Source organism: Melopsittacus undulatus, chromosome 8, assembly GCF_012275295.1.
Source record: "Melopsittacus undulatus isolate bMelUnd1 chromosome 8, bMelUnd1.mat.Z, whole genome shotgun sequence".
Classification (NCBI taxonomy): domain Eukaryota; kingdom Metazoa; phylum Chordata; class Aves; order Psittaciformes; family Psittaculidae; genus Melopsittacus; species Melopsittacus undulatus.
The window spans coordinates 6,847,241-6,875,034 of record NC_047534.1 but is presented as its reverse complement, the minus strand read 5'-3'; the positions used below and the strand labels follow the sequence as shown (position 1 = coordinate 6,875,034).

Below are 27,794 nucleotides of genomic sequence, written 5' to 3'. Positions count from 1 at the left end.
GCACAGCCGTCCTCATGCTGTTCAGTCTTGCACATCTCATGAAAAAAAATCCAGAAAGAAAGAATGTATTTTTAAACCAGAAATCCTTCTTGGAAGCTTGTTAGGTTTTCAGATCACACCACAGGCTTACAAGCTTGGTTTGATGGGTTCATGATTGTTACTGGATATGCGAGTTCTATCGTATTTAGCCTGGATAGTCACTAAGAATAGTTTCCCCTATTCTTGGTGGCAGTGCATTGAACTTTGTATGTTCTTTGTTGTAGCCTATAGATTTCTATAATGGGAAAAACCTAACTTGTTAGCTACATATCATATTCAAAAGCAGCAGGAGCTGTATAGCTTTTTAAAAATTAAATTATGTTCATTATTCCATGACTGCAAGATACCCTGCTAAGAGTGTAATAGCTTAAAGGCTTCCTATGCAACTTTACTTCATCATTAAATAATTATACTCTGTGTACCTGAACTACACTTTTATCACATCTCAAATAAAGGATAGTTAGCGAGCAGGAGTCATTACTGAGGCTGAGTGAACCATTCATAATTAAACCTGAGCCAAGCAAAACTTAAGTTTCCAACAAACTTCCATTTAATTCTATCCAAGCCCCAGCAAAATAAAGGATACGTTTACTGCACCCAAGCCACAGCAAGCATTACTCACTTTGGAGTCTGTGGGTTCCCAGCCCCTGCCACACTTCTGCCAGGATCATTGCACCTCTGATCAAAAGGGATTAATTTTATTTCTCTCTCCCACTCTGCAGGCACACAGTGAAGATGGGCATTACTGCAGCTCTTGGAATGCATGCATAAGAAATTAGCAAGTATTTTACAGTTCTACCTATTTGTAGCTGCAAGCCATGCAACTGCACACAAGGTTTTTCACAATGACACCACTGGGCATTGCCAGCCAGCTAGTTAAAATGTGAGAGAAATTGCTGTTATAATTCCAAAGGCGGATAGTGGTTTCAGTGATAAAGATGATAAACTAAAAAATGGCCAGAAGTGTAGAGTTACTGTGTTTGATTATCAGCAGATCCCAAATCACTCAAAAAAAATCACATAATCCTCACCCAGCTGCCCATAGTCATCTTACCCAAGGCTGCCAACAGCAAAATATTCTGTCTCTGCCAGTGTGATGGGAAATGGGTTGCAATGAAAATAGAGACATTCATGGATGTGTGTTCTCATTGCAGTTAACATGGGACTTGGCTGCTGCAGGTGCACAGGACAGGCTGGACTGCACTGACTCCAGAAGCAGTTCTCATGAAGAACTGAAGTTTCCAGGCATTCTGGTATGAAGCAGGAAAATCTCTGTTTAGATGGAAAGACCAGAGCCCAGAATGTGTCAGCTCATCTTAGACCACTTTGTCGTTGGAGAACTCGCCTACAGCTTTATAAGCGCTACCAGGGCTAAGAATGGGAAAATAAAATGGCCTCATATTAGTAACAAGACACCCAGTTTGAATCATAATGGCAATTCACCAGCAAGCCTTCTTCCTGAGGGACGTGATGAATTATCTGCTGCTTGTGGTCTTTAAATTGAATCTTTCCATAACACAAGCTACATTTCAAACAAAATAGCTAACTAAAGCATGCAGGAAAGAAGGAAGGGTTGGGAGGGCAACTGATTGATAGGGAGATTTCTTTTGAGCGTGCCATTCAATTGCTTCATTTATATTTCATTAAGCATGAAATTATGTTTATAATTATATTAGACAACTGTGTGAGAGATATTAGCTCATAAACCCAGACTGAATTAAAACAATTATTAATTAATTATTATTCTGGGCTTTCATTTTTAATGAAATTATGCTTCTGAATTCAAAGCACTAGTGAAGGCATGTTATTTTAATTTGGAAAAATATCACTCTGATTGGCTCCTAAGTAACCGAGAGAATAGGAGTAGGTGTTATTTAATGCAAACACCATCTCATCCAAGAATGCATTTTGCATGATCTATAAGGGGAAAGAGGCTCCAAAATGGACAAAAGGAAGAAAATCCTGTCTAAAGGTTGTGCTGCAGGGGGGTGGTGCAGCACACAGGGGCAACAGGGGGGGCTATCACATGATAGCCTGAATGTGTACTTGAGCCCCTGCAACATTCCCCTGCTTAGCCATGACTTCAGCCAGCAGTCAGTCCTTGTGACATAGGACTAAAAGTGACATAAATGACCGGCTAGCAGCCAATACTTCTTGCTAGGATCTGGCCTCATCCACAAACTCCTGTGCAGCAGAAGGGGAGTGATGGCTCAGAGCAAAATGGGACCTTCTCTATAGTTTGGGCATATGCAAAAATCAGAGCTGAGAAAGGTTTATTTCATCTATAATCTATCAGGACTATGCCTCCCTGTTATACTTTCTACTTCTTCCTATGATATTAATACATATGCAAAAATCACTTGGACTTCAAAAGGACATTCTCAGCTGGTGTAAGAGCTGAGGATATTTCCTGAGGTGTCGCAGATATGGGCAGCTTTCATAAAAAAGCTCAAATCTTTAAGGCAGTGCTGTAGCTTGCGAAAAGTTCTTCAGTTCACCTTCGTGTATTTTTCTATTTCTTTCTAGATCTCACAGTTATTCTGTTAATGATTAAGGATCTCAAGCACTTTAAAACAAAGTTTTCACCTTCAGATACTTTTCCAATCTGTGCGAAAATAACAGGCTCCTTGCTGGCATTTATCTTACAATGTGCTCTCTGGCACTCCAGCCAAAAAATATTTTGAAACACGTTTCTTTTCAGCTCGGAGCTTTGTCAGTGCCAGGCAACCCACTTTTTAGTTTATTTTTAAAGGCTGGGGTTTTTTTGGCTTCTCCTTTTCTACTTTCTTTTCCTCTGTGTGCAGCTGAGCACATGGTTTCATTCACTGAAACAGCTGATTGCAAAATTAGACAAATACTTTGACTTTGCCCCTGGCTTTCATGGCTTCTGTACTTCTGAAGACTCCATTCACCTCTAATTACATGTCCATCGAAATCATGCAGAGAAAGAACAGTGTAAGTTGTTAGCCCCCTAAATGAACATGCAGCTCAGTAGCTAACAAAGGGATTAACACTTGACAGTAGAAGCATTGCATGCTGAAGGAGAGGGTCATCAAGTGACTGCCTATTACACAGAAATAATTGCCATCCAGTGCTGAGAGAAACTGATGTCCACAGGCTGTGTTTACTGCAGAGATGCGTTTTCCCTCAACTCTTACCCTTCTGCTTTATCTGTCTTTACAGAAAACAAGGAGAGCCATTGCTGGGCAGGGAATGGAGAGATGAGAGCTCAGGCAGAGGGAATCAGTGTGGACTGGCTGGGGAGCATGAAAATGGTCTATGGAAATGCAAGGTGATTTGAAGCCCAAGGACATTCAATAAGAACCTTCCTATTGAACAGAGGACTTCTGCCCCCTAAACAGAACCCATACATTTTAGGTTTTTAAATACTGCTTTGCTTAATCCTCCGTTGCCAGTGTGGCATCTTTATACAAATAGTTGTTTGTATTGGGGTTGGATTTGGGTTTGTTTTTTTTTTTTTTTAGATCTTCTTTAATAAAGAGAATATAAAGACATAATAGAAGTATTTTTCTTCTCCCCCTACCTGGCCTTTTGTTATTTAAAAGCACTTTATGATTCAGGACAGTATCTACACTACAGTGAGCATTTCATAGATTAAGATATCCCCAGATAGCTAATGTTTTACCTTTTTTAGAATACAGTTCTTATTCATGAAACTTAACAGATCTGTTAATTCTGTGGCCACTATGAAGAAGTACCTATGGAGCACTTAAGAATTCAGTAACAATTACTAGATAGAATAGGAGGCTGAGTCAGAGGATAGTGGTCATCACTGTCATCATGTGCTGTTGATGGATTACTGGATTGTGCTTGCTGAAAACATGCTACTGCATTAGCATAATGTGATATGGAATATCCTGTTATGCAATAAGAGTGATCTTGCAGTTTGGAAAGATTTTGGGTAAGACTTCCTGCTGGAATAAATATCACTCTGTTGAAGTCATTGCAGCTGTTACAATTCAAATGGGCTGAGATTTGTTCCCTTGTCTTGAAGCAGACAAGGACAAAATAATGCCTGATGTTAGGGGAGCATTCAGCACATGCTTGAAGTTGAGCAGAAAGGGGCATTATGTTGGATTTCTGAGCAGGATGTTTTTTTTTTTCCTTTGTGCGCTGAATTGAATTGCTTGCAATGTAAAACTTGTGTCCCAGTGCATGGCTGGGATTTCCAGGTGAGCAAGGTCTGGGGCTGGCATCTGTCTAATTATTTTAACCTTACCAACAATACATGGTGGAAAAGTTTTGGCCTATTCTGGATAAAGGTGCCATTCCATAGCAAGTTAGCTCAGCCAAAGTAATTTAACTGGAATATACACAGATAAGTAAGTTTGGCATTTTTAGCCCAATTTAAATACAGAAAATTTTGTGCAGGCATTTTAAGTTATCTCGTCAGCCACTGAGATGAAATATCATAAAGATACGTAACTAAGGCTGAGAAAAGACTCAATAGCAGCGGGGTGTATTGTGCAATGTGAAAAGGATGTTTATATCCAAACATCACATGCACAACTGAACATGAATTCACATTAGATCAACTTGAGCTTCAAACATATATTTAGTAGATACAGGTTGAACAACTGCTTTTCAGGTAGTGAAGTACTGATATCACAAAGGTTTTAATCTGATGAAATATCTGACTTCTAAAGACCCAAACATGGCTAATGTTTTCAGCAGCTTGTTGAAGAGCAACGTCTGAGCACAGGTGATGATACCTAATTGTCTGTTATTATTAATGTCTTTTTTAGTCTGTATCTTTAGTGGCATGTCAGTTTTGCCATGATAAGCTCTGTAGAAATTTGTAATGAGTGAATCTGAAGACATGAATCCGCATCTCCGCTACTGACATTGTAATACTTCATTATAGAGCATCAACAGAGTGTATGAGGTGCGTGCTGGTGCCCAGGACCGGGGGTCAATAAGTATGTACACAGTCACCACATTCCCTGTGCACATGGCCACTGCCCAGCTGAACAAGCAGTCGTCACTCACAGAACAACTCTTTCCACCAAGCACAGTGGAGGAATTCACGAGCAAAGGCTGGAGGAAAAGCTACAGAAGAAGTGACTATGGGAATAATGGGAAATTTATGCATGAGTCAATGGGTATCCCACAGACTATCTTCCATTCACTATGGAATACTTCTTTCTCATCTGATGAAGTGACATCTGGTTAGTATATTTGCCTGATTATTTAGTTCTCTGCATCACTTGGAGCAATGTAATCTCTCTAATTGGCACACAGATTTTTTTCCAGTATGGTTAAAATAGCAGATTCTCTGTTTAGCTTCTTTCATGGTTGTTTTTGCTATCAGCCCCAGAAATCATGCAAAAGAAATGATTTTGTCTAATTTTGTTTTTATTCATTCACAGAGTCACCATATTTGCAGCCTTTGCAATAACATTTAAGTCTACATATAAAGAAAATAAAATGCCCTAATTAATTTTCTGCATCACTGAGATGGAGCTTCAGTCAAATGAGGAAGGCAGACGTTGCAGATGTCAGAGCAAGCCATCCTAGAACCAAGCCTCCAGCACTATTTGAGAGCAAAAGGTAAAATGAGACAGTAGATGAGATGCAAATGCTAATTATAAGAGGTTTCTGGATGAGATAAGCAAATCTCCTTGTAATCTTAAATAAATCTGAAGCTTTCATGCTGTGTTCTCACCCCATCCTGAGTCCATCATGCATTTGCATTTTATTTCTGAAAACATTCCTCACTGCATTTTGATGCTTCAGGCAATAGGAGATGAAAAGACTCTTCTTTAGTGTTAGTTGTTAAAACCCTAAAGGTTATTTCCTGAAGAAAAGAGGGTGGTCTCTGCCTTCACAATACCATAGATTTTCTTTAATATAAACAGGCCTGTTTTTAAAGGCTAGATAATAATGATCCCCTCAAAGACATCTGGGTATTTCAGAGCTAGACCTACAAATCCACCACTTGGCTGGAAAAGCTCTTGATCAGGAACATGCTCCAAAAAAGAATACTTGGAGACTGTGTAATAATGTGAGCCTGCTAGAGGTAAAGTAAGCAGGGTGGTATCATGGGTTTTCATTGGGGTTTTTTTGTTGTGTTTTTCTTTTTTGCTATAAGCGGCTGTATTAAAGCATGGATACTACTGATGGGATTAATATTTCTCAACAGATTGTATATGCAGTGTTAGACTTTCTCATACTCTGACTACTTTAATTTCCTCAGGAGGCTTTTATTCCGGTGTGTCTAAGCAGTTTAGCAACATTCATTAGGCCTCCTGACACCCCAGCTATTGACGAAGAGAGCTTTCGATGCCCACTTCACAGAAGTGGTCATCCTGAAATGCATTTAGTTGGTGAGAAGTGGGCAGAAAAGGCTAAAGTATCCCTGCTTCCAGGACAGCAACAGACATCATAAAGAGGTTAAGAAAAAATTTCCTTTACATAAGGATAAAACTGAAAGTGGTGAATTTGTAGAGCTTGGAAATAGAAAGACATGACAATAGTCTTCTAATTCTTAAAAAGTCTGCAAAGAAGGTGTGTCTGAAATATTGTCCAAGTCATCAAAGGGGCAAGAAAAGTGCCTGGCTCCACATGCAGCAAGGGTTTAAATTAGAGATTTGAAAAAGCTTCCTAATGAAGGATACTTCATTACTGAGTCTGGCTGCTGAGGAAAGCTGTAAAGTCTAAGTTATAAAGGACCAATTAGAGTAACACCTGTCTGGAATGGGCACAGCAGGATTCTGCTTCCATGCAGTGAAAATGGACTTAAAGTCTCTATCATGCTGTGGTGCTATTTTGTATTCCCCAAAACCCCATTCTGGTCCTAAGATTTCATTTTTGTTAGATGCATATATCCCTAGACTGTATGCAAGTTGTCTAAGCTCAGCTATAAGTGCTTTCAGTCTGTTTCACTTCCATAGCACTAGCCTGTCTGGGAAAAAAACCACACTGTAAACCTAAATTATGTGAGATCAAAGTCATCTCATGAGAAAGTCATGCAGATTAAAACTAATTTCATTATTCTGAGTAGAGCAGCCAGTGTTCCCTAGGGAAAAATGCGTCTTCTTGACTCTTGAGCTGGTATCCTAGCTGACCTAGGAATGTTGGAGAGAGGGTATTTCCCTACAGTCCTCAGTGAGGTATGCAAACGTTTTCCTGGTTTCCTCAGACACTGTGAATGCATTACCTTTGGATGGTTCCCTGAACTGACTGATTTGGTTTCCTGGTGCCCTGTATGAGATGTGTGGATATGCATTCACAACTCTGGATTCCCCTCTGAAAGCCAGGATCCTTCATGCCAAAGTCAGTGCTGCTTGCTAGGGTTCTGAATCCCTGAATTCTGTCTTAGTCATGAGTTGCAAGAATGCTATCCAGTATTGTAAGTAAGTCAGCAGCATCCCCCAAATAAGATGATAAAGCAGCTGTGTTGGCTCTAGAGCAGCTTAACTTTAAGCTTCTGAGTATGATGAATTATTGTTTAAGGAGATGTATTCATAATTCTGTTCCTTCCAAGCAGGTGGTTGATATTTTGAGAGCCCTGCTGTATCAGCACTATGTATATTTGGCACAGAAACTGCATGAATATTATAAATTCTATATTTAATTGGGTCTCATAAAGAAATCCTCTAAATCATAGTCATCCCATCAAACAAAACAGGAAATTGACATGGTGAGGTTATTCCATAACATTACTTCTTTTTTCCCCTAAAGGTTAGACAAAACTTTGTTATTTCCTTAGAAGAAAAAAAGATGAGTCAAGTATCTTTGATGTAGTCCTATTTTCTGAAAGTAACATAAAATCCTACTTCTTAGCACAGAAATCAAGTAATGTGAGAAAATACTTTTATATACAACACCAAGCCTCCCTGAGCCAGCACTCAGCCAAAAAAAAGCTCTCTGTTTAGGCTTTCAGCAAGACCACAATGCCACTGTTCATTCAGGTTGCATCCTATCTTTCCAGCTTTTTATATCTTCCTTGAATATTTCTGTATCTCTGTCTCATGTATTTTTGGCATAAAATATCACAGTATCATTTGCTATGCATTAGGTGGTAATACTCCTTCATTGACATTTGTGAATGTTAGGTGGCATTGTATGGTGGTGGGGGGGTGAGAGTTGCTGTTGTTTCAACATACTGGGGCTGCAAAAATGCTGATGTGTTCTGCTTTTCCTGGATGAGAGTTATTTCCATAGAACTATGAGGCTATGATAAAGGGACTAAGTCATAACAAATAAAAGAGACAGTTTAAACATGTATGAGTGAGTCTTACCTAATAAATAGGGGTAAAATACACATGCCAATGCAAGTAAAAGGAGATTTATATTTAGTTTCCCAAAGTGGTTTTGAATCTGTAGATGACTGAAAGTGCTTTCATTGTTAATGTATTGAGATTCCATACCATTTGATTCAAGTTAAGTATTATTTGCACCTATTTTATCTATAGTACACCTATTACATCAAATCAAACCAGAGGCAAGAGACTTGCTGTATCTGACAAACTGAATAAAGGGACTGGGGGTTGATTTTGGCACCTGACCTGCTTTGGCATCTTTTGCCTGCAGAGAGCTTGTCATGGGAGACAACAGCTTGCTATAAGGAGCAAGAGAGAGGCCAGTGAGCCTGCTGAAACACCCACTGAAACTTTTGCATGACAGCATTTTCTTGACAGGCTGCTTCAAGTGCTCTCTAGAGTTATTTGATCTGGTCCTCCAAACCCTGTTCACACAGCTTCTCTTTACTGCTCTTACTGTGGAATTCATCACAGTCTATTTTATCTGGGTGAGAGCTGAGCATACACATGGTTTCGAGTCCATGCAGTGCATCTACAAATAGTCAGACTGCTATACAAGGTCCCTGGCCTTGCTTATCAGAGTGAAACGGCTGGGACTGCCTTTCTTGATAGGCCAAGGTGATCCTGAAGCATTGCACCGCAGGCAATTGCGAGTCCTAACTTGCAACAGGCAATCCGTGCACTTACTTGTCATATGTCAGGGAAAGGTCCTATTTGAGATTGTTTGCAGATCTGTGTTGAAAAGCCTCTTTGATATGAGTGGATTGTCCAGGTATGGCAAGAATGGTACTTTTGATAACATTTGAACATGACAACTGTGTTGCACAGTACAATAGCAATGTAAAAGAAAAGCCACTCACATTAGCAGCTCCCATGCTGAGTGTAAGCTAAACGACAAAGCAAAGGGTGATCACTCCATCTGCCCTGGTTTTCATCCTCTAACACAAATGAAACCTAGTGACAAGCTGCAGTTGTGTCTTTCAGAGATGTCTATTTTGATCTTGTTCAGCAGCAACATGTACCCCAAATCCATAAATCTGCAGAAGTTTCAGGGAGAAAAAATTACAGGGGATCAAAAGGAAGCTAGCAAGAGGACAAGCAGGGGACATGATGCCTGCTGCTGGTTTCCAGTTTGCTTAGGGAAGTGGGAAATGGGCAGCACAGTTTGAGAAATTAATACAGTTACACTAAATAATATATGTGGTTTACCCTTTTTTTTCCCTCTTATCCAGAATGATCCAAGACGAAAATTGGCCAACAGCCCACTGTGGGGGAGCAGGGCTGGTGTTTTATGCACCAAAGAGTTCACTGCAAGTATGAATAACGATAAAATTAAGTCATAGTGACCAAGATCCTTTGAGCAGGCAGGATTTCATGAACATGGTGAAGGAGACCTGAAATGTATTGGAAAGACCATGCCCAAATGGAATTTTCACATTTTTCTATTACACAGAAAAAATACGTTGGCCACCAGAAAAGGAACTGAGCTTTACTGCAATAGAAGTCAAGAAGTAACTGCTGAAGTCACTGGTATAAGCTAATGAGGTATGAATATACTTTAATACACTAACTAATACCTTCACATGGTTTCCTGTTGATTTCAGGGGGACTATTTGTACAGCAAATTACTGCTGTGTGGGAGTAAGTCTATGAGTACCCAGGTTTTTGCTAAAATAAGATTACACATCCATTAGACTATCCAGAAACTAGAACATTGCAATATACTGTATTACCATGCACTGAAGATAGGTCCTTGGAAATTATTCAATAGATATATGGAGAAGACCAATTTCCTCAGCAACAGCAAATCTCTCAGGCACTGCAGTTTAGGTGACGATTCAGCTCTTGGAGTAGAATCCATTTAACTTTGGATTTGGAAAGGACAATGCTGGAAGTTAGGGAGAAGCAGACTTATGTGTCACTGGATTATAATGTGGAGGATATTTTGCAAATAACCTGTCCTCTGAAACTGCTGACTGTAAGATGCTTTAGGAATATTCACATTTTGCCACAAGTACAGAAAGCTCATCTCATCAGATGACTTAACAATACATTTCACTTGCATAAGTGAAACATTTATGTTCCCATTACAATTATGAGAACATCTTTCAGTTATTATGCTACCTGGCAGCAAGGTGAAGGGTATTGATCCAGGCCTATGGCTCATTTACAAACCATATTTATATCATGACTCTTAGTGAGAGCCTTTTTGGGGAAAAAACAGAGTATATGAAATACTCTTAGGCATTTGTCCTGGGTTCAGCAGTAGCAGTCATTTTTCTCCTTCTTAGCAGCTGGTGCAGTGCTGTGTTTTTGACTTCTAGCCTGGGAACAGCGCTGATAACACCAATATTTTTAGTTGTTGCTAAGTAATGTTTACTCTGACCAAGGACTTTCTGAGTCTCATGCTCTGCCAGGGAGGAGGCAGAGACAGGACACCTGACCCAAACTAGCCAAAGAGGTATTCCATACCACAGCACATCATGCCCAGTATATAAACTGGTGGCAGTAACCCACGGGGGCTAGATTGCTGCTCGAGTCGGGTTGGGTATCACTCGGCTGGTGGTGAGTGGTTGTATACTCCTCCCTTGTTATTTCCCTTACAATTTTCATTATTGGTGCTAGCAGTAGTGGTTTGTGTTATATCTTAGTTACTGGACTGTTCTTATCTCAACCCGTGGGAGTGACATTCTTTCAATTCTCCTCTCCATCCCTTTGGGAGAAGGTGAAGAAGAAGGTGGGAGTGAGCAAGCAGCTGCATGGTTCTGGGTTGTTGGCTGGGCTTAAACCACAGCAGTGTTAAACAAATGGCTTAATAAAAAAAATGCTTTGGCATAAAATGTTCAAAACATCTTAAGAACAAGGAAAAACAAGTACGTGGGTCAGTGAATTGCTCTGAAGCAAACTATTTCATATTGCTGTCATAATAAGAGCTCAAGCAAAGGGCAATCTCCCTTAAGAAAAACAAAATGAGAAATCATGGGCGGTCACTCCTACTCCAAAGAGTTTCATGTGGTTTATGCATGGGAAAATGAGAGAGGCTGAGTTTTTCCCCTGTGAATCACAGAGCCCTGGCTGGCATTGGGAACAGATTCAAGATTTCTGCATTCTCTATTCAGTCCTGCCATTCTTTCTCCAAAAGCTAGGTCCAACCTTGGATCTGTTAACTATGGTAAAGTCTCCAAACTACTGCTTTGGTAACTTTTCCAGTGCTATAAAGCATTTACTCCTGACCTGTTCTCTTACCTTCAAAGAGGCAAACTAACAGTATGCCCTGGGACACCATCTTCTCAATTCTTTTTCCACCCTTGCTCTTCTTACAGCCATTTTTAGTGGTATTGGATGGAAAGAACTGTCTATAAACAGGGACAGTGCTGTTGCAGGTAAATTTAAAGAAGGAAAAAGAAAAGTTTCACAGCTAGAAGGACTGCTGAGAAACTGGAGATCTGTTACTACTTAGGCAGAAGACCTCACACCAATGTCCTTTTAGAATACTGCAAAATGCATGCTGCTCTGCAGCCACCAGTTCCAACAGCAAGTGGGCAGCCATTGAGAACATGACTAAGTGCTGCCTGCCTCTTCTCAAAAGGTGATTTGTTTCTACTAATGCAGAAAATGAGTATTGTTCTACTTTGTTTCTGTGTGTTCTCATGTATGCAGCTATCAATGGACTATCTGGGCTCTTTCACATTTCAGAAATGGTTTCATCCTATTATCGTTCTCAATGGTATTGAATTTTAAAATCACAATTTCATTTGTTGCAGCATTTATGGCATTCAGTTGTCTTCTTTTTCTGAGGTTAAGAAAGTTGTTTTATTTCCTCAAATTCAGTGACAAAATCTACCCAAAGCCAGAGCTGTTCCTTGTGTTCTAAATACATACATGAAAAATACCAGCTAATTAGTGCCAAATTCAAATGCGAAAGGAATAGCCATTATTTTTAGGTTATATGCATACACTACTTACTTCCTTTACCATTTCTGAAGAAAGATCAGCCACTGCGTGCTGTTAGTACCACTGAGAATACTAAAAAAGCTGTCACAAAATGATATCTTGATAAAACAAGACGACCTTTAAGATTGAAGCTGTGGAAGCAAACCAGATAAAAAATGGTTCCAAATGCACACGAAAAGTTCTGCAATGAAAGGAAAATTGATTACTCTCATATTCTTAATTATATTAAAAGATTGATACAATTAAAGTAGGTATTTTAAAACGGAGGGACTTCAGAATGTGCTGTCTACGCTATTCATTTCTGAATGAACTTCCGTTTTTTTCCATATATGAAACAATGCTGGAGGTTTTTTATTTACACACGCTTTTGATTTTCCCACACATACTCTAGAGCCAGGATGAAAATTTTCACAGCAGTAATTGATTACTAACGGGTCACTTTAAACCATGTGGTCTTCCTTCCTTGTAATTACCAAGTGGCTCTATGTCCTTATCCATTTAAAAGGTTTCTAGCAGCAGACAGCAGCTGGGGGTCTATTCTTGTTGCTCCTGAGTAATCTTGTTTGGTACAAAATATCAGAATTTGCGAAGGAGCCATCCATTATTTCAAGGTTTCTGTGTACAGAAGCTCTCATGCAGAAAAGAAAAATCATTAAAAAATCATGATAATCCCAAAATGTGTGCTAGCATCAATTGTATTTTCTTCTCTCCACATTCTAGACTTGATTTTGCAGTTACATACAAGTGGACATAAAGAGTTTGAGGCAGGGTCAGATTTTAGTTATATTTTTGCATAATGCCTTAGAAAATGAATTCCTAATCCCTGATTCTAGCTGGGTAGGTCATCTGCCCTAAATATAACAAATAATATGAAAATTCAGGCTTTGCTGCTGTTGAAAAGAAATGAGATACTGTGAGGATGAGCAGAGTTGAGGGGAGGGTGTGTGACCTTTCAGTAATCTCAGTTTGGATCTATAGATTACATCTATTCTTTTTGAACATATTACCCCCCCAAAAAAAACCATAAAATGAATCAGGAAATTCACAGCATCAGAATTACAGGGTTAAAATTTGAATTAGGTTGTGGAAACAACTCAGTGGGAGGGGGTCTGTTATTAATTGAATCAACATCTTGCTCACAGCTACAAATCTTGTGAAACATCCAGCTATGTTTTAAATGTTAGTCACATTCAGGAAGGCTTTCTTGGCCTGCACGGATTGAAAAGACAGGTGGAGGGTAATGAAGTGACTGAAATGGGAAGACCCCCAGGTGTTGACGACTGCAGGATTCCTATGGCCAAGGAACTGAAGCAGGAAAATCTTGCCCAGCGTGTGACATGGCAGGAAACAAATAAGGATTCTTGTGCACTCCACATTAGTTACTTTTGAAAGAACTGGGATTGAATCACAAGTAATTAGCTGATCAAAATATCCATTATATCCTACCTTCACGTTCACTAATATTGGCATAAAGATTTTCCTGGGGAAAAAATTAATATTGATGTCCTTCAGTTGAGCTGTTAGTGAACTGAAATCATCATAGGCTTTCTGGATTCAGGGAACTCCTTGGATGAAATCCTTTGCTTGCTTTCTTTTTCCTGGAAGGATTTCTCCCCCTTTTCCTCCCTCTGAGCCCCATGGTACACCCTGAACTCCTGCTTAGCCAAATGAAACTCACCAATGGGATTGCAAAAGGGAGAAAGACAGACTGTTTATCTGAAAAACTACCTAAGAAAAAAGTAGGAGAATTCTGGTTTCTCCCTTCCAGGGCAATAAGGAGAGGAAAAGAGGGTTCTCATGCCATAAAACTCAACAACAGATTCATTTTTACCTCAACAGGAGGGGATCCCTGATGTCATATGCAAAATCATTTGCTTACCTGTCCCAGGAGACTGAAGGCTAGAGCAAACATCCCATGCAAAGGGGGTCTGAACATGATGCTATTTTCCTACTAAAAGGGGATTTGAGATTTCCAGCCCCCAAAACTTTGTGGTTCCCACAGTCCTTTGAATGTGGGACAGTTAGCAGGCAACCAAAATTTAATCTTCCCTGAAAGGCCAAAATTTCCACCTTGAATTTCTTTCTTTGTCCTTATTCTATTTGTATTTGTGTTTAATAGCAAAGAGAAAACAAAGAGAGGGAGTTACTTGACAAATTTGAATTGGGATATTTTTACTGTCTTCAGCTTAATCCAGATAAGGACATTGATATTAAAACAGGGAAAAATCTCTGATGGATACACAGGGATTTCCAAAGCAAATGTCGCATGCACAATTCAAGACTTCTACTCAGGGTCTGATTCTGAGAAGTATGGCAAGCATCCAGTATCCCTTTCCAATACAAGCTTAAAGTGAAGGAGTGTAATAAGCAACTCTAAGATGATAAGATGTTAAAACTCTGATTAACTCTTCCTGTTAGGGGCCAAACAGTTTTATGTTGTCTTAGTAAAAATTAAGTAATGTTAAAGACATATTTGTCATTAACATCATTGCCAGGGAGCCCTGGAAATACTGAAGAATAAATGGCCCTTGCCATGGACACTATTTTGAATTAATAAATTAGGAATAGGTTTTCATAGGATTTTACTGACAATCTCAGAGAAACACCCTCCAACTTCTTGGATAACCACAACTCATATAACTAACCTGTTTTTCTTAATCTCAGAGCTGATTGTGTATGGCACACAAATCATCCCTGAAACTAGACTTGTACATACTCAGATTAATGTATTTTTTGATCTATGTATCTTAGTGCTTCATAGAGCTCCATGTTCTTTATAAAAGTATCATTAATTTATCTGAAGTAACAGCTTCTCTTTTGCCAGTGCTACCTGTTTGCTATGTTATGCTATCAAATTGACAGACTGGAGTGCAGTCCCTTGGCCTTACATAGTGGAAGAAAATAAATGGTTGCCTTTGCATAAAGAAGGAAAGGAAATGTTCTGCTTGAGGGTTATTTATTCCTTGTTGAATAAACTTTCCACTTTTAAGGTGTATTTACAAGTGCAGACTGTGCTTTTAGAGGGTTGTAGGATTTGGTCTGCCATGAATACAGGAAAAGGCAATAATTCTTTGCAACCTGGCAGCACCGATTCAGTTGAACCTTCTAAGTAGAAGGAAACTGTATTTTAGAAATAGTCCATCCAAAGCAAAGCCTTTGCTGTGTGTCTATCCTTCCTTCAACACTTTGGAGTTTAGTTCAAAGGCAGCACTGCAGTTCCTAGGATAACCCATGTCAAGTAGATAAGCGACCAATGCAGGTGGATTTTAAGCTCTGAACATCTCTTTCCATTCATTCTATTCTATTTCATTATGAACTTGTAGATTATATAAGAAATATAAATAAATACACTGTTCCTACAAAGCAGGACATGTCTTCCCATCTCTGCCTATCCGAACACACAGCCTGTGTGCTATAGCTCTCTGTGTGTTCAGACAATTAGTGCTATGCTTTGTTTCTGTGTTTGGACCGTATGGCTAAATCTCAACCCATATGTTACAACACTGCTATTGAAGGTGATTTGGAAAGGCACCCTAATTAAACGGCACAGTTGGCTAGCTAGGAAATTCACCAGTGTGACTTAATAGAACAGTATGAGTCAATTTGGAGAGTTGGTTTTATCTGGGGGAGCTCAAGGCCATGTTTGATTTTGATTGCTGAATTAAGCATGCAAAATGGAGAATCCATAAGCATAGGACCATGTTTAAAAAAAAATCTTACCTGTGGGATCTGAACTTCAGTTTTGTAGGCAGAACATCCATAGATATGGTCTAGAGGAAGACATTCTATGTCTGTATATAATTACCCATGGCAACTCTGACAAGATCACTGATCTGCATTCAAATTCACATCAACTTGCATTGCATAAATAGAAAATCCAAAACAACAGCTTCCAGTGCAATTTGCTGCTGAATGTATTTCAGATATCACATAAACTGGCTGAAATGAGGCCAAAAGTTTGCAGAAGATTTGTACCTTTGATGTTCTGGTTTGACAAAGGTGGCAGCGTAATCCAGGGAAATGCTGCACTGCAGTACCTCTTCATTGCTGAGGACCTATAAAAAATGAACAAATGTAAACTAGGACCTTAACTACACTACTGCTTCTCTTGGAATTGCAAGAATTAGGCCAGTCCAGGTCACAGATGAAAGCTATAAGCCATCTTCTGCAAGATAATGGGTCATCAGGTCAAGTCCAATAAGCATTAATGCACAGTAACTTTCTACTGTCCCAAATTCAAATTGATAGCATAGCTAACTCTCAACTGTAATTCAGAGGAATAAAGCACAACATTCCCCCACTTGCAAGGAAAGGAAAGAAAACAAACTGTGCAAAAATACAGGGGGCACTGACTTTCCAAAAATATGGTTGCTCCAGTCAGCCTCTTTTGACTCTTTGCCCTCATCTTCAGTAGGAGTATTTAGAATCATGGCCCACTGGCACTCACAGATATTGGTGCTTAGCCTGGTTTTGGAGCTATCTCTTACTGCAGTTACTGAGTAATACCTTAGGTCTATTAAACACTTTAATTCATTTAAAGGAAAAAGAAAAGCACAATAGGGACTATTACAGAAGTATCTTAGGGTGACATTTTATCCTCCTTCTGTCATGAGCCAAGAGCCAAAATAATCAGAAGAGAGAGCAATGAGCCATGGAAAAATGAGCACAAGATGACACTTGGATCATTGCATGTCAGAAATGCCATACAGGACCAGAACATTGTCTTCAGTCAGCAATGACATCAGTTTGTCATTGTCTTCACCATTGTTTAACTGGACACAGCACTGCTCAATTATCACCTGTCCATCCCATCCTAAAAATAAAGTTAAACTGTCATCATATTATTGGAATTCCTGACTATTTTATATGCTGGCTACCCTGTCACTGTCATCCCCTGCATCACTCCTGTGCACTGTGCGATACAGGCATTTCAGGTAAGTTGCAATGTGAGATGTACTGAACCCCAGGGACTGGATAACTGAGGGAGTTCTGGTAATAGCTACAATAAATATACAAAGAAATTGTGAAAAGGAAGATTTAACCATCACCTGCTAATATGAGGATTTTTCCATCCTCATAACCTGCTTTGGTATTTCCTTTACCAAAACCCTCTTACATTTTGCAAAAGATGTGCCCAACATTTTCCGTCATCCTTCTAGATTCCAGCTGGGATCAGACACTGAGGTTCTCAGTACAGCAGTTACATATGAATACTTGCCAGTCCCTGGAAAAAACGAACCAAATCAAACCAAAAAGCCCCCCCCCCCCCCCCCCCCCAAAACAGCCTGGATAAGTCTCTTCTTTGCATTTTCTCTATTGCACCATTTATTAACCTGCAGCAAGAAATAAGTTATATGTATATTTTACAGTGATCTTGGTATCCAACACTTACTTGCTTGCAAAAGTACTAACAAGTTGAGGGGAACCCATCAAGAGGAGTCAGACTCATGGAGAAAAGGTAGAATTAGAGAGTAGGTGGAAGGAAAAAGCTTCTTTTTGAAGCTTGTAGCAGCTCTGCAGAGGAGAGACTGATGAGTGGCTATTTACATTATTCTGGTGTATATATATACATATATATATACATACATATATATGTATCTGGTGTATATATATACACATATCCTTGAGATTTTGGTTGTACACAACCAGTTTAAAGGGTGACAGTTTGCTCCACTATGTTTCTTTCCCCTTCTCACAACTTCCTAAGGAAGGCAGCAACTTCAGCTGACTCCTGCTGGTTTGTGCAGCAGGAGTCAAATCCCACAGCAGTTTGTCACAAACCCCAAAGCACCCACAGACATCTTCAGAAAAGACACTTGTTACAGCCAGCCAGAGGTGGATAGGATAGATAATCTCGCCAGAAGCAAAATTCTTGCTAATTCTCCTATTTCACTCCACACATTATTAAACATAAAATATCAGCACAGCACAAAGCTCATAAAAGAACAACAACTCAGGGACATTTCTAAGATGCTGGGGGCAGGGGGGAAAGGCTTTAGGTTCACTTAAGTAATTACTCAGTTCCTGAAGGAGAGGCAGTATGTACTTGTGTGTCTCTGTATCTATCCATTATTTCTGTCTCCTGTGCCCTTGGTGAGCTATCTAAGCAAGGTAGCAGAAGGTTCATCTGAAAGGCATAGAAGTTTTGCATCTAAATTTCCCTTCAATATGAATTTGTGAGGACTGAGTCTTTGAACAACCCAGTCACCTGGTTTTATTTGTATATTTATTTTAATCTGATTTCTTTCTTGCTTCTTTTTCTCTGCAACAGCTGGCAGTACTACTGCCAGATGCCATCAAAGTCTACAGAGTAATAAACAGGCCAGCCCTAACCCTGGGCTTGAAAGAGTGATGATGTCTCAGCAGCCAGAGGACACAGAGGAAATAAGTGAGACAGAAGGAGCTTGTCAAATAGTTACAACTTCAAACTACCAAAATAACAAACCTGAGATTCAAAATGTAGCTTAGTAGCTCCAACACCAAGCAGATGTACACACCTACTTTTTTTGTAGTTCGTGTTCTTTCATGGCAATTAATTTTCTTAAGCAATTCTTGGACTTTGCAAAAGAGTTAGCTGAAAATACCCAAATTGTGTAGGCAAGGAAAAGAAATGGGTCTGGACAAAGGTTTGTTATTTTGATGAAGAATCCAGTGTGGCAGGTAGCCATATCCACACTGGATACCTCTCCCCTCTGCCGAGGATAAAGCATGCTTTTCTAGGACAGTAACATCCACATTAACATCCCAGATTACACCCCCTCTTAACCACATCAATGGAATTACAGCCTTTAGCACAAGCTCAGAGCAAGGCTCAACCACTACCATAGCTATGCATCCTAATGTCTTCTCTGCTCTGTAGGAAACTGGTACAGTGACACCTATCAGTGGCAGTAATATAGTCTAGCAATATGATTTTCCAGCAGCTGATTCACAGTGATTTGCACTCCAGAGATTTCTGGAAGCTTCCACAGGGTCGTTGTGAAGTTACCCATTTTGATTCCCTCTCTGAGATGCATCTCATGGTGACTATTGAAGCTAAGTGGCTTGAAGTTAGCAGAGGATTATTTCCAGGGTATTGGCTATTCACTAAGAGTTAAAGCTGAGGCAGTGGCTGCTGAGAAGCCAACTGGAATAGGTAATGGTAAGGAGCTGAAGCCAAAGCAACCCAAGCCAACTGGATCACTGGAAGCCAGCAAGAGCTGTCTCTGGGGACTGCCCTACTGCACATACATTTGGAGCACAAAAAGGGAAAGGAGTAGCTCAAGGGACATGAATCAGCTAGTTGAGCAACTCTGGGAACTTGAACATTGCTGCACAGCCAGAACTTTTCCGTATCATATCCAAAGCTTATTAAAGCAAAATACTGCAAAATGGCAGAGAAACAAAGTCTGATCCAAATCAATATTTGGAAGACACTGTTGACAAAGAGCATAATATATATGCCAAGCATCCTCTTAGGAACAGACTAATTTGGTGCAAACGTTCCTGAATAAGAGATACATCCATAAAAATGTCTTGTCACTGGATTTCAGAGCAGCATGAGAATTCCTTACTGAATCAGTTTCCAGGCACAACGCAATCCTCCCCTTTCTCTCCTTCGCCCCCTATGACCAGTTAAGAGCAGCCACCCCTCCTCAGTCTCTCCACAGGGCTTAATTCATTCATCTGTTTTATGCAGACACTGGGATTGCCCTGAGAGTTTCCAAGGTAGACAGATAAAGTGGAAATAAAAATCAGCTCCCTGCATGATTTGTGAAACATGCAAAATACAATAGCAATAAAAATAGTAATGAGTTCATTACAATAGAAATGGTCTCATTAGCAGTGCAAATGCCAGTCATAGACATGGCCAGGTTCCTGGTGGTGCAGGGAGTCTTTTAAACACTGCCCTTCCCTGCTCCAGCAATATAAATCCAAATTAAAAACCCTTGGGCTGCTGTCCATCCCTTTGCTCCCCCAAAAGGTGACTGTGAAACAGCATATGGGGTTCAGATGCTCAGTGAGGTAGTGATACACAGGGAAGCGTGCTATGAGCAGGGGTCCTTGCTGTTCAGGCTTTCACTACCACAGGAGGAGGGGAAAGAGAACTCCATTTGCTGGCAGGAGATGTCTGGAGCAATGCAGTGGGAAAATGTATCTGGAAATATTTTAAGTGGGAGAAAAACAGTTTTCATCAAAATGCTGGTAATGAATTCAGGGCATTTGCAGATGGATGGTAGGAATGGGAATTATAAAACAGTGTAAGAGGTGTTAAGCCAGTGAGTTAGGTTGCAGCATGCAGATTGTGCATGTTCTGCTGCTTGACACATACCTCTCAGGAAGATGCAATGAAGGATGATGGTATTTGCCTGTGGCTGGAGCACGGCTTCATCTCTTCACCACAGCCAGGTGGTGTGGTTTCTTTGCTTGCAAAGTTACAGGCAGAAGCATCGCTATAGCTGAGAACATGCTGGTCAATGGTCATGCTGGGGGAGAAAGAGCAGCCAGCAGATGGGATAAGACTGGGACAAGCATGGGAATGGCATTACTGTAGGGGCCTGGGAAACATCTGCAAAGGAAACTCGGTCACTCTAATCCTGGTTACTCCTAGATTCCACATTGTGCAGGGACAGAGTGTGCCCAAGCTTGGAAAAAAAGGCATATTAATTAAAAAGAAAACATTCATTTCACTCTTTATCTGTTTAATGTCTACATATGCACCACTTAAAAGAGAGCGCTGAGCAAATTGTATCAATACATTTACCTGTGTACGTAAGATGATCTTCTTAATTTTATAGATCAGAATTTGTACTGCAGGAAATGCAGAGCTCAATTACAAAACAGCTTAGTGGGCTTTTGGCTAGAGGTCACAGAAGTAGTGCAGCACCTTTCTCTGGGCAGCAATGGAGCTGATGTGCAATCTTTTCTGCTAACATCCATAATTCTGAGTCTACACAGCCTGTCCTAGGTCACACTTTTTCCTCATTCCACATTGATATGCCTTAGGGATTAGATTTCACAGGACCAGGGTTTTAGGGGACCTGAAACAGTAGGAGCTGCAGTACTATAGTCCCTCCACACACAAACCTCTCCATAACTTTCCTATGGCCATACAAAAGCCCCCAGCAGAGCAGGGAGTTGAGCCCCTGTGGATCAGGCTGTGCTCTAACTGCCAACCTGTACCCCCTGTATGCAAAATCCTTTATTCACTTCTAATCTAGGCTACCAGAAAGATACAACTCCATCAAGATCTGCAAGGTAATAAGGAGCTAAACTCTTCAAAAACGTACTTAAGGTTGAAAGTGATTAAAGATGCCTCAGCCTGCAATTACCTATTACTCACTGGTGTTCTAAACGGTTCATTTTTCACATCATTCCAGGAAGTTGTAACTTCTTAAAGCAATGTTTCTGGTAATTATGGGAAAGCAGCAACAGCAGCCACTGAGCATTATCTAATGCTGCAGCAGAGCCAGAAATGCTGCCTTCTGCAGAGGATATAATAAGTGCAAGGACACAGCAGAGAGAAGCAGTGCCTGGTCTGACTGCTCAGCATCTCATTGCTGAGGACTGCTGACCACTTGTGAGGAGTTCAATTTGTTTCAGAGAAACACTGGTTTTGGGAAGGCTTAACCCTGCTTGGTCTGTGCTTTTAAGACCAGCTTTGGCCTCAGGACAAGGGAGCTCCTGGTACAGGTCGGTAATGCGGCACTTCCTCTTGCTGGGTTAAAGTCTGCTTCTCTGAAGCTGGTCTAGGAATAAGACTTTTAGGAATGTATTTTTAGGCTTTCTACTTTTTGACATGCAGTTAAAGTAGCTAGAGCAGACACATCTGATCCCTAAACCTCAACAATCTGCCTTCACCTTCATGGATTTCAGTCTGTTAAAGTTTTATTTACCAGTTTTACCTTGCAAACAAAGTTAAATGAGACCTAGTTTTCTTGTTGCAAAAATAGTGCCACTTTGGCACTACACTGATAAATACATGGGAGAGCTACCACATCGCTTACATAAAAATAGAAATATAAATAAATAAATGTAAAAAAATCCCAGGCACTTGAGACAACCACTCCATGCCAGACACTGTAATTGCAAAACCAAATACTGGCTGTCCTGGCTGCTTCCACACATAACCCGTGGCAGGGAATGAGCCCTACCAATGGCTATATCAAGCTCAACAGTTTATCACAGGGGAGAACTTAACTTTTAAGGATATAGGCTCCTCTAGCTGGATGCTGCCTTGCTTTAGACACATACCTGCAAATATGCAGAGAGCATTAGTTTGTACATGTGCTGTAGAGAAGAGATGGGCATTTTAAATCTTGCTTCTGATTTTGTTGGTCAGCTTGTCACTGGGACATCACCACCCACCTTTCCTCAGGTGGCTGTCACCTCTGCTGCAGCATCACAGGGACATACATCCTGAAAACAGAGAAAGAAGGAGAAAAATGAGCAGTGCTAGCAGACCAATGGTGGGTTGGTGATCCAGGGCTTCCAGCTCTGCTTGTTGTGCCTGGGTGCATCTGGGCTGTGACATGTTTCTGCATTTCCAATGCAGACAACCCTCTGCATCATGAAGACAGCCTTCATATGTGGCCATGCTGTGCCTCTCACTGCTTTGGCTATGGAGTTGAAAGCATAGAAATAAATTAATAATTTACTGCCAGTTCTGCTACACGTTTTGACTTGGAAAGGAAAAAATGTGAAGGCACGTTCCCATTGCATGTCCAGGCTCAGCACTGAGCTCCAACCCGCTCCTCCCATGGTATTTTCTCACTCATTCATTCTTCCTCCTTTATACTTTTAAAAAACTATGGGATTAAGTGTGCTTCCAGGACAGCCTATATTACCTTACATGTACCTGTGGCTTGGAAAGTGGCACAATGCTTTGGTTTAGTTTGGAAGAGGATATTGGTTTAAACAAATGTTATTTCATCTTGAAAGAGGAGGCAGTGATCACAGCTGCTGACTTGTGATTTTTCTCCTCAATAACATAACAGCAATAGTTTGTTGCTCTTTGGAACTGTTTAGAAGGTACTGTGCACATCCAAAACTGTATAAACATTCAATGACTGTATTGCTAATAACCACCCCAGTTACTAATGACAGGAACTTATCTCAAGAATAATAATATGTTTTCCAAAAATTACTTCAAGCCCATATAATCTGAAGAATTTATCTCAATAATGAGGGGAAAGATGTTAGAAGTAGAAATAGAAAAAAGAAAGATGTGCAAACAAGGGTCACAGAACTATATGTCTTCTGTGATAACTGTGGTGAACAAACAAACGTACCTTCTTGCTCAGGTATGCATCTGGAAAAATGAAAACATAAACCAAACACTAACTTATACATGATGTATTTATGCAAGTTAAAAAACTGGGAAGGTGAGGGTATTTGACTTTGCAGTCAGTAACTGTGAGCTACCAGGCTGATGGAGGGGGAGGCTGCAACCCTTTGAACAGCAGTGGGGTTACATGGCTGTAAGTCTGGGCAAGTGACAAGTTTTCATTCAGAAGCAGCATCCCACCACCCGCTAGACTGTGTGCTACAGAGACACCCAAGCTTGCAGAAACAGTTACTGGTGAGGAGTTAGTGATGGCTGGAGCTGCTCCACACCTCTAGTGTAACTAAAACCCCAATGGGACCAGCAGGGCTGCTGGCAACAGGGGCAGGTCTCCCTTCCCACGCTCTGCCTAAGGCTGCCTCTTATTCTTCCTGCTCATACAGGTCAATCAGAGAGCTCTCTGCCTTCAAAGCAGAGAAAGGCAGCTGAGAACACAAGTTAGCAAAAGGAAATGAAAGAACAGCAACTACCAGATGATTAATGCTACCAATATGAACCTTGCTGACAGCTCAGAGCCTGGGTAACTCTGCTGAAACAGACAGACTTAGTCTTTCAAAACAAGGGAACTGAAGAAAAAGAAGCTACCCATTGGGAATGTCTAAACCCATAGAAGAGTGATGAGCATGTCTGGACTGAAGGAACTGGCTGGAGAAAATTTCTGGCAATGTTTGCCACTCTTTATCTGGGTGCTCAACATCCACTCAGCTCAGTGAGCAGACTTTGAGCTACCAGTACAATGTCTATTGGCTGAAAGCTCAAAGGCAGCAGCACGTGAACTAGTCTTCAGTTTTTCCAAGTTGTATTTTTCCACTGTGACCTATATTTCCAGGGATGAGTGATTCTTGTTTTCTATTTTTCCCCTCGAAGAGCAGCAGACTGCAAAATCTTTGCCCCAGCTGGGCTTTCCAACCCTCACTGCCTATAGCCACATGGCAAAAAGGCAGCACCCTGTACCACAATCTCATCCCACAGGCAAATCTCTCTTAAACCACCAGCCTCCCATTTCACTTACAGAGTCAGGGGATGCTGTAGAAAACTCAAAGGCATAAAGAAGAATCAAATACGCATTGAAATACTTGTTGCATGAGTGCATGTGAGCACGAGATGTGCTCAGTTATGGGTTTATGGCATATTTATTCATATCATAAAAACAGCTCCCGAGTGGCAGGCTGAAGTCATTGGCGCATTAGCCCTGGTGTGAAACTTCCCACTAAAAGCAAATAAGGGTTTTCCCCAGGCCCTGGGGTTACTGCAGGGATCTGCATCCTGCTCTGTCCAGGAGCTCTGTACTCAGGATTTAAAGTTACCTGAAATAAAGATCTGTACCCTGCAGCCACGTGTTTTTTCCCATCATGGCTGTTGCACAATGTGCACTTTATAACTGAGGGACTGGTTTCACCCTGTGCAGCCAGGGCACATGCACCCCAGCAGAGACAGAAAATTAGTTTTATTGCTTATCATACTTCCTGCCCACGTTACAATCCCAGTTCACTCTCCTGAAGGAATTACAACACTTTAGTATTGTCTCAAAGCACTGCAGACCAGCAGGATTTGGGGGGCTGGTCTGTGACTCATAGGAACATCTAAGGTGATGCCCCAATTTCCTAATGTTCTGTTTCTCATCTTTACATTTGGGGACTGGTTACAGTTCATTTGCTGATAAACAAAATAAGCACAGCACAAGCAGTCAGACATCAGAAGCATCCTATTGGGCCAAAGCAGAAAAAGGCTTACACAATATCTTCTAAGATTTATATTTTGGGGAGGAGGAACATCACCTCTAGGAATCCAGCTTTATTGGATACTCTAATCCAGAAGAGATAAAAGCACTTACTAATTACTGCTGGGTTTTCTTTGAAGAATTGGGTTAAATCTCTTTTGAAAGTAGATGTCTGTTTGTGTTCATTAGATGTATAATTTAATTTGTTTAGGACCCTTTCCTCTTTTAGGGTTTTGTTCTAATGATATCTGTGCTTTCCCTTCTCCTTTCCCTCTCTCTTCTCCCTAAAGATAAGAACTTTTCATTTGTTCTAGATTCCTTAATTTAACAAGGAACATCTTCAGGTTGATGCATCTTCTTTGGGGTTTATTTTTTTCTCCTTATTTCCTCCTCGTTGAAAATGTATTGCCTTTATTTAAAAAAAAAGAAGAAAAAATAAGGATGCTTCTCTTGCTTGCCTGTTTAATAATTCTGAGATTTATTTGCTCATGAATATTTCCTGTCTGAACCCTGTATTTATGTTACATATTATAATTTATCTGCCAACCACTACTATGCAACATTGCAGCAACAAAGGAAGTTGGGCTGAAAGGGAACTTGCAAGGCCATTTGATTCATATTTCTTCCCTAACTGAGGACCAACTCTGCCTACATCATTCCCAACAGATGTTTTTCTAACCTGCTCTTAATAACCTTCAATGGCATTAGGTGCACAACCTCCCATGACAATTTCTATTAATATTTAACTGTTCTCACTGTTGAAGTTTTTCCTAATATTTAACCAAGATTTCCTGAGAGGCATTTTAAGGCGATTTCTCATCCTGTTCACATGGATTTGATCTTGTTAAGTCTATCCAGCTGAATGAAATAGGCCAGCTGAGCTCCCAGGAGCTTTCTGCACTTGTGCTCCCCTGCAAATATAGAGCTACACCCAAAACTTAAATAGAGATCAGCTGTTTGCCTTGCTCATGCCTGACATCTATTGAGCTTTTGCTATGTCCAGGGGAAAAAACACAAACAAGAAAACAACCACCAAAAAATCCCTTATACATCTCACGCTGCTCTTAACTACGCAACTCCCTTCCCCTTTCACCCTACCATGTAGCATGACAACGTTCTTCACTCATGCTCTAGGTTACACACAGAGGTCTTTGAGTATTGACCAGTTACTTCTTCATTAAGCACACTAATAATTGGATGATGATAAATGAATTCTTCCCCCACCCTGCAAATGTCACCCAAAAATAAGTTATACCTCTAATTTGCTATGCAAATAAAGAAAAACTTTGGATGTCCTGTTTCTTAACTGTAGGATGAAAATATGTGCAATGTTACTGACTTATAGATGCTCTCATGGCTCTATAAATGAAGACTAATGTCACAGTCAGCTTTGCCACTGGCCTGGTGGATTCATTTGGGTCAGTCTATTACCCTTGCTTTACGTGTCTACCTATGTTAAAGTGAACAATTTAAAAACAATATATTTGCAAAGTGCATATGAGGGATGCTCTGTTTTACTGTTCTCATGTCTGGTGATTATCATGTTAGTCTATAAACATCCTCAGTGCAAAACACTGCAGAAGTGGAAGCAGCTCAAGGCTTCACGGCCAAGTAGACAAAATAGTTTCTTACCTCCCTCAGGCAAGAGGGTTAGGAGGTTTCACACTCCTGGCTGCCACTGCTGCTCCTCAGCCTTTTATCTTTCCCTCTGGAGTAGCAGCCCCAGCAGTGTTGGCTTCCCAGAGCTCTTCCACAGGCAAAGCAGGCATTTGCTAACCAGGGCAGAAGACAGCTGGGTCACAGCTATTTTGCTGTTCTCAGCAGTTGCAGTAATTTTTCCTGCCCCTAGCACTGGCTCTTGTCTGATTATTAATATTTGTTTTCATCATTATTAATATTGCTACTACTATTCCAAATAACAATGGATCATACTCCTTCTCAGAAATAATTATTTTTGTTAATGTATGAAGTTACTACATCCTACAGCAATGAAAAGAGAAGTATTTCTATTGTATTAGTGGGTGACATTCCTTCATGATGGGTGATGGAGGAACTATGGTCAGAACAAATTGGGTAACAGAGTCAGACAGCACTGAGCCACTGCCTCAGGCATCCAGAAATGCTGGCTTCCCCATTCCTAGAGCAGTTGTAGCCTTGGAGGCACAAGCCCTGAAAATGTGGAGGACCCACAGTGCAACCGACCAAACTGGTAGGAGAGCGGAGGGAATCTATCAAACCACAAATGACCAAAGAATTGAAAGCTTTTTTTCTTTTGTTTTGATTGATGCCAAATGATTGCATTGCTGGCCTCAAGAAAATGAAATCCAGAGCAACACAACACATCATGAACATGAGCCGGCTTCAGTGTGCACTCACAGCCCAGAAAGCCAACTGTAACCTGGGCTGCATCAAGAGGAGCATGATCAGCAGGTCAAAGGAGGTGATCCTGCCCCTCTACTCTGCTCTCGTGAGA

General features: G+C 40.6%; 2 long non-coding RNA genes across 2 annotated transcripts in view; one reads left to right on the top strand and one right to left on the bottom strand.

The window, feature by feature from the left end:
* Positions 1-5,088: 5,088 nt before the first annotated feature.
* LOC115945869 (uncharacterized) lies at positions 5,089-9,865 on the top strand. Its single transcript, XR_004080065.2, has 3 exons — positions 5,089-5,228; positions 5,430-5,610; positions 9,778-9,865. It is a non-coding gene; the product is annotated as an uncharacterized lncRNA (long non-coding RNA).
* Positions 9,866-16,212: 6,347 nt separating this feature from the next.
* The window catches only part of LOC115945868 (uncharacterized), a 33,747-nt gene continuing 22,165 nt past the window's right edge, over positions 16,213-27,794 (bottom strand). Inside the window, exon 3 of the long non-coding RNA XR_004080064.2 lies at positions 16,213-16,333. This is a non-coding gene — a long non-coding RNA (uncharacterized lncRNA). The remainder of the gene's footprint in view (positions 16,334-27,794) is intronic.